The 10,185-nt window shown below is 43.1% G+C and overlaps 1 protein-coding gene across 1 annotated transcript in view; it reads left to right on the top strand.

The window, feature by feature from the left end:
* Positions 1 to 8,545: 8,545 nt before the first annotated feature.
* CTCF (CCCTC-binding factor) overlaps positions 8,546 to 10,185 on the top strand; it is a 713,286-nt gene continuing 711,646 nt past the window's right edge. The window contains exon 1 of the mRNA XM_086945216.1: positions 8,546 to 8,708. The gene's annotated coding sequence lies outside the window, so the exon portion shown is untranslated. The remainder of the gene's footprint in view (positions 8,709 to 10,185) is intronic.

Genomic DNA, 10,185 nt, shown 5'->3' with positions numbered 1-10,185 from the left:
AACGTGGCTTTTAAAAACTTAGCTGCGTATCTAGATCCCTGCCACAAGTTTCTGTCAGAGTCGGGACACTCTTTTTGAGTAGCTGTCGAGCAATAACAAATACTTTTAATTCATTCATTCAAGTGAGTGTCCTGTCTGAAGGCCTTTAAGAAAATAGTGCCTTGAGGCGGTAATTAAAACCTAGAACAATTGATGGACAGAATGTAGAACAATGTCATACATTCACCCCAGTACAGAGATCTGGGCTTAATTCCATTTTTTGCTCCCCATGCCATTCCAGTTTGGACCCAGCCATATGCAAATCAGTCTTGACCCTGAGCCCAATGGGAACAGTACAGCCCGAACTGTAAGGCCAGGTCCTCCCTAGACTGGAAACAAGCATCTTAGTACCAGTTTCGGGGTTTCACCCCATATCAGCAAGATAGCTTGACTCCAGTGGCATGGAGAGCACAGGATCCATGAATGGGTATACCCGTCCCACTCAGGGTGACAAATGGAAAAAGAACAATTGATGGACAGAATGTAGAACAATGTCATATATTCACCCCAGTACAGAGATTGGGGCTTAAATACATTGTTTTTTTGCTCCCCATGCCATTCGAGTTTGGACCAAGCCATATGCAAATCAGTCTTGACCCTACGCCCAATGGTAACAGTCCAGCCCGAACTGCTAGACCAGGTCCTCCCCGAACTGGAAACAAGAATCCTAGAAACGGTTTTGGGGTTTCACCCCTCATCAGACAGGATAGGTTAACTCCAGTGGCATGGAGAGCATGGGATCCACGTCTGGGTATACCCGTCGCTCTAGGGGTGAAAAATGCAAAAAGAACAATTGATGGACAGAATGTAGAACAATGTCATACATTTACCCCAGTACAGAGAGCTAGGCTTAAATCCATTGTATTTTTGCTTCCCATGCCATTCTGTAGTGTAATTCCTATATTCCCAATAGACTCTGCGCATTGGAATAACATAAACGATAGTGCCTCAGACCCACTCCCATGTGTGCTTCTTGAATCAAGAAAACTCTCTGCTTCCTGTTTGGAATTACTCTGTCCCCCACTCCAGGAATTTGAGCAAAAGGAACGGAGTTTGCATCAATTATGCATGTATTTCCGAGTGGATAATTTAGAGGTAACGCTGCATAATTGCCTTCCATTGAGGCTTTTACTGCTAATAGCGTTTCACCGTCTATTCTGTTTTTAGAACGCTTAATTGTAGCTACGGAAGCCGTGTGGACAGCTGCCTTTTCGGCTTCATCAGCCAATGAATTCCCTGCAACGTGAACGCCATCACGTTGATGACTCAGTGTATGGATCACGTGAGTCTTTCGTAGTTCTTTCTGTAAAAGAACTACTTGTTCCCAAAGATTTTTATGCTTGATTGTGCCCCCTTTTGCATCTTTGAAACCGTTTTGAACCCAGTTCTACAAGTATTCATTGTAAGACTCGACGCAGTAATACAATTTGCACACTATGAGTGTGGGGAATTCGCGATCAACATTTTCAAGCTCCATCTTTAATGCCTGTAGTTCAGCTCGCTGAGCTGTACAGTTTCTGAAAGATTGTGTTTTAGTGACCATTGGTCTGAATTTACCTATGCGCCAACGACCTTTTACAATCGCACATGCCGCATTGTATACTTGTTTTTCCACAATCCAATGTTGCGCAGATCCGTCTGTGTAAATTAAGCAGACGTACTGTTCGAGAGGCAGAATTTCGGTCGGAAGAGGATATTCGTGTTCATATTCTAGATATTCTAGTTTTTTCATATTGAGATCAAAAGTGTGTTCAACGTCTGTTGCAGCAAGAGAATTAACCCATTGTATCCATCTTGGATGTAAAGCTTTAGCATTTGGAATGCTCGCTCTTGTCACTGCCTCTAAGGCAGGTACAGGTGTAACAACTGATATGCGTTTTCCCTGTGCCAGGGCTCTTTCTTTTGCTATAGCAGTTTGAACCGCTGTCAGAATTTTCTCAGTTGAAGTGAATTTTATTTCAGCTTGTGTGTAACAGTGTGATTTGTAAGCTATTGGTACAGTTTCACCTTCGTTATAGGTCAGGAACGTGAATCCGCATCTTCCTGGGATGACTCGGATTACAAGGTTGCGTTCTTTTACGCGTGTTTGCAGTTTTGTTTTAGCTAACATGTCTGTTTGTATTGAACGTAAAATTTCTGTGTGTTTATGAATCCAATTAGTTTGTTTGAAATCAGGTTTTATTAATTCGTAGAGAGGTTTAACCCTCTCTGCGTAATTCAGAACGTAAGTTCTTCCAAAATTCTGGAAACCTAGAATTGATTGTAAGTTTTTCAGCGTTTTGGGTGCTTGGAGTAGCGCACATTTCTCTAAGAAATTGGCTGCTAGGCTTTTCCCTTCACTTGATAACTCATATCCTAGAAATAGGACCGTGAGGTGGGCAATCCGTGATTTTTTAAAGTTGAATTTGTACCCTTGAGATGCGAACCCAAGTATAATGGTGTTCACTCTTTTCAAGTGCCTGTCCAAATCATCGTCAGTTAGATAGATGTCATCAACACAAGATAATGCCTCATCATCATACATTTGTAGTAACTCTGTCACTCTGGCTGAAAATAATCCTGGGCTATTCATGAATCCCGGGGGGAGACGGCAAAATTGCCTCTGGGCCCCAATACTTGAGAAAGCCATCAAATACCTGCTTTCAGGTGCATTGTTTTGACAGAAGAAACCATTTGAAATATCTAATGTCTTTTTATATTTTTTGCTCACGATGTTATTCATCAGTGCTGCACTATGTGAATTTTGTACTGCAAATGTTTTGCAACAAAAGTTTAAATGTCTGTAGTCCAATACTAGACGATATGAATTGTCTAGTTTGGAGACAGGAAACAAAGGATTGTTCATTTGTGAGGTGCATGTTTCAATCTCCCCCTGGTACTCAAGTTGATCTAAGATCTCCCTGACTTGTTTTTTAGCTTCTTGCTTAACAGGATACTGTCTTTGTGCAGTAGGTTGATTTTTTAACTGGATTTTATGGTGAGGGGATTCCTCATCCCATCCTACATGATTTTTATATAATGCAGGGGCTTGGGCCACTGCCCATTTTCTTGCATATGTGTATTTTTTATGAATTGGAATATGATTTGAGAAGGTAGGCATAATCATTTCTTCGCCATGTGGGCACTCCCTAACAAATTCTGGTGGCCAGTCTTTCTCAGCTAGAATAATATCATAGCCTTTAGATAGCTTCTTCCAAAAGAGAGTTCTTATTTTCCTAGTTATGTCCCCTTCTATACGCATTGTTATTTCATATAATTTATGGGGTACACTAACTTTGGTGTCTGCAGTTTCCACCTGAATGTACTCATTTGTGTCCACTGTCTCCAGAAGATTCATCAGGATCTTGCGAGCTATGGTTACTTCTGCTGCGCTGTCTAGCACTGTTTGGGCCCACTCCCCGTTCTTGAGTTGTGTCCTCAGGATCCTCTGCATGTTTTATCTTTATGCTTGCTACCTTCTTTTTGGGAAATTGAGATTTTTTACTTTGGTGAGCGGGTTCCTTGTCTTTGGATTTGATGCGCTCTTCTTTATGTTCTGACCATCCTCTTCTTTCCGATTTCTGTGAGGAAGTCTGAAAAGATCGAGAGGGACGTGTATCAATATCTTGATATCTGTCAGGTTTTTCTCAAATTATCCCTATTTCTAAGGTTATATCTTTTCTCAGAGGGCTCCCGTTGTGGAGACCTACCCCCCCCCGTTCTGGAGATCTATCTCTCCTTTGGGGAGACCTTCCTCTGGACTGAAACTGTTTTTCTCTGGGAGTAGTCTGTTTATTACCCTCCCACCTCTTTTTAGGAGTAATTAAATTATTTGTAATGAAAATCTTTTCAGGATTTTCTGTTAGTTGTGGTTTTAGTGGTTTCCCACCCAAACTATATCTACCTAATTTCTTAGGATTTTTCAATTATTCTGGCAAGTTCAAAAGTCTGGTCTGCTATTTCTGTTTCTTTTAATTTTTGGCGTATCGCCACAGATGCTGCTTCTCCTTTTATGTTGGCTAGTAGTATAGACGAGACTTGCTTAAAGTCTTTCAGTAATTTCATACCTAGATTTAAAGCAGGCTCTGGGCCGTATTCATTTTGAATCTGTCTTAGTACGTTTGGTATAACCGCCATAGACAGAACAATATGCGTTTTTGTGTAGATTGAAGCAAAGACTGTTCCCCAAGTGGCACAGTTCTCCACATGTGGTGCAATCCCCATTGGTAAACAGATTGTCAGAATTCTGTGTTTTTCATGAGGTGTACTATCAGGGAATACTACCTCTATTTTAGTAATCTTTTGAGCCAGCCAGAACGGAATTTGTTCCCGTTTTGCGGGTAATTTACCAATGACTGATTTTATAGTCTGTGGTGTAATTTTGTTTGTATTCCCCTGGTGAGGGGTGTGCTGTGGAATTTTTATTGCAGGTTGGACTGTTAAAGTCTGCATGACATATTGGACTAATTGTCTATGTATTTTAATTAATTGTTTTAATTGAACTAATAGTTCTCCGTCTGACATTTCTTCAATGTCAGGATGTGGTGTATAGCTGGCTAGAACTGGCCATGTGGCTCCTGGTCTACCTAGTGGACCGAGCCTGGTAATGTGATTTAATGTTTTAGGGCACCATTAAACCAGAGTTGATGCTCCTGGTAAGTTAGTGGAATTTCAACGTCCTCGAAAGGAACGTATTCCGCTGGAGTTTCCCCTGCTTTGTAGTAGTGAAACTCGAGTGTCACAGCATTTGCTGCTGGAAAAGTTATCCATGAATAGAATACCTCTGTCTGCCGATATTCATGTGCGTCTACAACAAATATGACTGTACCACCTCTCGATGATACACCACTATTTATTAGTTTGTAAGTTACACTCTTTCTTACATTTACCGGGATGATTACTGCATCCGGGTTGTTTTGCTGAAGACTTGTATCCTCTGCTAATAGTTCAGTTGCTATTCTAGCTCTCTCCCTTTCGTCGTCACTCTCCGTCATTTTGCTGACAGAAAGTTTGCAGAGCAAGTTTCAAGGAAACAAAGATTAGGTGCACAATATTTTGGAACACTGTATCCTTCAAAGTTGAATAAACCAAAAAACTAATACATAGGATTCTCGTCCTATTTAGTTCTGGCAGATAATAACCTTCTACCCACTCCAGACATCTATTAGAGTTTTACGGAAAAAGGGGTCTGTGTGAAAAGCACGACTGAGTTACTCTAGTATCTAGCGTTAAATTATCGCCTTACCAAACGTTGGGCACCATGTAGTGTAATTCCTATATTCCCAATAGGCTCTGCGCATTGGAATAACATAAACAATAGGTTAGACGTAGGACTGAAGTCGACTAGGTCTCTATTGAATATGTTAGACTTAATTGTGAATGCCAGCTAGCTCAGAGGTCACTAGAAACTTTCTCAAATACACAAGAAGGGATTCGTTTCTGACAACCATATAACATGACAACTTTGTTCCCCAAGAATAAGGAATATATCTCCAGAGTTGCGGAAACAATAGATGGCTATTTCACTCAGTCAATCGTGCATGCTTCGTTTCACCAGAAGTGCAGAGAAATAGAGAAACTGGCGTTTTCAATAAAAAGGTTATTTATTGAGAAGTCTTCTTTCTCAAGCAAGAGAAGTGAATTGCTACAATCGTAATACTTGCTATGAAGTAAAGTGCGTACAGTAAAAAGAGTATTATGAAATAAATCTGTAAAAGCATTTATATGGTTTCTAAGCCATAAGATACATAAAATAGATAAAATACATACAATGATAAATAATGAATAAAAGTACTCAACTGGTGCATCTAAAATACGCCTACCCGGGTGTACCTAACCTAAGCCTAGTACAAGGGAAGAAGTAAGTGAGGTGTAGCTTGAGTTAAATAGTTTCTGCCAAGAATCTATCCAAGAATTCTCTAAGGGTCTAATCAGCTCCGTACCTTGGTTATAGAATGAAGGAGGTCTTTTATCTCTCTCTCAGGACTCGATCTCCCAGTAACCTGCAAGGGTAGCAGGGAAACACTGGAGCTGGATTTCACGGCAGGAGAAAAGACAGGGTCTCTCTCAGTGCGTCAGCAGGAGGGTCGGCTTCCTTCGGTACTCGCTTACAGCAGGGCGTCGGGCAAGTAGTTAGTCGATCAGCTCCAAAACCACTGTGTGTTTTGCTAGGGCAGATGTGGGCATATTTATACCTGGAAGGTGCCGAGTTTGACGTAAGGGTGGACATAATAACGTCACTAAGAACTCGAAGTTCTTTACACACTCCAGGAGTTCTGGAACAAATCAATACTGAAGCAGGGGGAATTCCCGTACTGCTGAAGGCTGGTTGTCTTCAAGAACTCGTTGTACTCTGGGAGCTTAGTGGAAGTAGCCATGCTGTATTTGGACTGCATTGGCTGTGTCTAAATATGGTTATGATTCTTATGCCTATATAAGGATATGATAAGTTACATCTATATAAGGGCATGAATCGGAAAAATTACACTAGAGCCCTAGATACGTTACAACAATTCTAGTTTGGGCCCAGCCATATGCAAATAACTCTTGACCCTGCGCCCAATGGGAACAGTCCAGCCCGAACTGCTAGGCCAAGTCCTCGCTGGACTGGAAACAAGCATCCTAGGACCAGTTTTGGGGTTTCACCGCTCATCAGCCAGGAAAGCTTGACTCCAGTGTCATGGAGAGCACTGGACCCATGTTCAGGGGGGACCTGGCTTGGCAGTTCGTGCTGGACTGTTCCCACAAGGAACAGGGTTAAGACTGATTTGCATATGGCTGGGTCTAAACTGGTGTGGTTTGGTGAGAAAAAGAATGATGGATTTTCACCCAGATCCTTGTGACTGGGGTGAATGCTTGCATTGTCCAGCATTCCGTCTATCAATTGTTTCTTTTGCATATGTCGCCCTAAGTGGGAAGAGTATGCCCAGATGTGGGTCCTGTGCTCACTACACGACTGTATTCAAGCTAGCCTGGCTGATGAAGGGTGATGCCCGTAAACCGGTCCCAGGATGCTTGTTTCCGGTCCAGGGAGGACCTGGCTTGGCAGTTCGAGCTGAACTATTCCCACAAGGAACAGGGTCAAGACTGATTTGCATATGGCTGTGTTTAAACTGGGGTGGTGTGATGAGCAAAAGAATGATGGATTTACCCCAGATCCTTGTGACTAGGGGTAAATGCTTGCATTGTCCAGCATTCCGTCCATTAACTGTTTCTTTTGCATATGTTGCCCTAAGTGGAAAGGGTAGGACCAGATGTGGGTCCTGTGCTCACTACACCACTGGATTCAAGCTAGTCAGGCAGACGAAGGATGATGCCTAGAAATCTACCCCAGGATGCTTGTATCCGGTCCAGGGAGGACCTCGCTTGGCAGTTCGGGTTGGACTGTTCTGGAAGGAAGAGGGCCAAGACTGATTTGCATATGGCTGGGTCTAAACTGGGGTGGTGTGGTGAGCAAAAGAATGATGGATTTAACCCAGATCCTTGAGACTAGGGTTCAATGCTTGCATTGTCCAGCATTCCCTCCATCAATTGTTTATTTTGCGTAATTAAAACCTAGGCTGCAACAACACATGTAACAGGGGGGTCCTCATGTGAGGTTGCAAGAAGAGACAAGGTGGTACTAAGGAGGTACTACTAAGCCTAATGACCAATGAAAAGCCACCATTTACAAAGGACAGGAACAGGAGCCAATTAAAAAGATTGGCGAAAAGTAGGCGGAGCTTCATGCCCATATCCTGAACACAGCATGACAGCGTAGCGCTGCCTAGGCGAGACCTTAAAACAATACTGTCACTGCTAAACCAGAACCATACCAGTAAACTTGGTGGCTCTCAAAAGAGGGCGAGGCCAGATGTTCAAGAAAGTGATCCAGTTCAAGTGAATGGAGAAAAATATTTTTGAAAGATGCAAATTTGCAATAGAGTAATCTTAGGTAAATTTTTGGACGCATGCAGCTTTTTAGGAGGGCAAGTTGACAAGTATGGTGAAATTAATATTATAATGGATAAATGTATTAAATGATAATGATCTGATGTTTTAAATTCATTTCTAATGCTGTTTTATGGAATATTGATTAAAGTATAATCTTTTCAGAATACAAATAATTACTGCTGTAAACTTGAAAAGGGTAATTTAGATTAAATAAACATGTTTTATATGGGGCACTTGTGCATGTCAACTGTCATACTAAAATGCATTTTTATTTTAGTACGGGAGAGATCCAGTTAGACTGGCATCATGGGTTAGTGAGCGTTCCATTGAAAGATGTCCATTGACCTCATCATCAACCCGTGCGTTGTTACAGTGCTTCGTTTATGTCCATGCTCTTCTCAGTGTGCAAGTGCGTTCGTCCATATTCCTCTCTGAAATCAAGGCGATACGATGACGCTTGCACGTCACACAAGTTCGAAACTGGCGCTCAGTTTGCTTAGGCTTTGGAGTCCCGAGATGCTCTGCGATCTCCTGTGACCTCTTTCCGTATGTGCCCGTCTCCGCCGCCATCAGCGCTCGCAGGCCCCGCGCCTGCGCAGAGAAGTCGCCCGCCATTTTGTTTTATATGGGTGTCGCTGCCGCCGCCGTGTGGACGGGCTATTGTGTGCGGGTCGTATTCGTACTTGTAACGTTTTCTCCAGAGACCCGCCAGCGCCGTCCGAGGCTCGGGTTTGGCTGGTCCAGCTCGCAGTGGGCAGGTGAGAATATATTTTGCAGGAACAACGGCCGCCTCTAGGTGTCATGGTGGAGGCCGCGTTGAGCCTCTGTCTCCCTCTATCGATGTCAGAGCGGCAGCCGCAAGGCCTGCAGCACACCGACCCCTGGCGGCTACGCACACCGTAGCTGAGCTGTCAGATTCGGAACATGGGTGGCGGGGAAGGAGGAGCCGCGCAAGAAAGGCAGGGGGAGCCATGAATTCGAGACAGAGGCGGCGAGAGAGGAGGGACAAGTGAGGGAGAGTGAGACGGGTGGAGGGGTACCAAAGAAGATAACATGGTCGCAGTGTACAGAATCCTGCGAATAAGGCAGTTTAGCAATGCAAAACAAATAAAAATAAGGCGAAGCTGAGAGACGAGAGGTGGTAATTGAAGCTAGCGAGTAAACCCAATGAAAGTTAATCACCCGTTTGGTACCTCAAGACCAGGGTGTTATTTTATGTTAAAGAAAATGCAAGGGTAGAAGTATTTAAGAATTCGTGGACTTCGAGGGGTGCAGTGCACCCAAACTTAGAATGACAGTTCACGCTCTCGTGCTGCCCTGTATCAGAATTGAAAAACGTATTTAAGGCATTCTGGAAGTTATACTGGCCTTTTTTGGAGTACACGTTACTCGTTAGGTGGACCCGAATGCGAAATGAAACCCAGATCCGGCTCTTAACACTATCCATCTCTTCTCTACTGAATTCACAGTCGTTTTTCATCTCTTGGTGCAACTTGAAGCTATCCATGGGACTGTTGTAGTTGAGATGTGGAGTGAGCTGCCCGTGCTGTTTTCTGCCACCTCCCCATTATTTCTTTGGACATACAAACGTATGCTCATCGATAATTGTTTTGTTTATTGCGGTTTGCCATGGGTGTCTTAGTGTACCGCATGTGTGCTTACTTGTTGGCTGTAGAGGTGATAGGTGGTGTACGGATTTTACCTATTCTGTCCGTCTATAGTCTTAAAATAAACGTCAAATTGTACTGGTATTTGTATACCGGTGCGCCGTTATTCGCATCAAAAGTTAGTGCGCCTGTTCGTTGACGAGCTGAAGGGATATTTACATTTATTTATTATGAAATTTGTTTAATTTATTGCACATGGCTATATTCCGTAATGTTTACTGATGTTTTTATTGCCCAAATTCAGTGATGTATGTATTTTAACTTTTGCTTTTATGGTCTACAAAGATCGCAATAAAGCTTGGAAATGGTAATGGATATTTGAATTTAAATGTGGCCTGTCTTTACGCCTTATTTAACTAGAGCCATGGCGCAGCTTAGTGCCCCAAATGTGATTAGATTGCAATGTTATTGTATGCGTCCTAATTGTCTTATGGCACAGCCTAGTACATTAACCCCATGCCTGCTGATGACGTAACTGCTCCGTCATCAGCTGCGGTGGCGCTGTGCTGATGACGGAGCGGTTCCGTCATGGCCCGCTCGGAGCGCCTGCGCGGCGCGAATTCCGCGC

Source organism: Lissotriton vulgaris, chromosome 12, assembly GCF_964263255.1.
Source record: "Lissotriton vulgaris chromosome 12, aLisVul1.2, whole genome shotgun sequence".
NCBI classification, from domain to species: Eukaryota; Metazoa; Chordata; class Amphibia; order Caudata; family Salamandridae; genus Lissotriton; species Lissotriton vulgaris.
The sequence above is the reverse complement of the archived record's forward strand: the minus strand, read 5'-3'. Positions and strand labels throughout refer to the sequence as shown.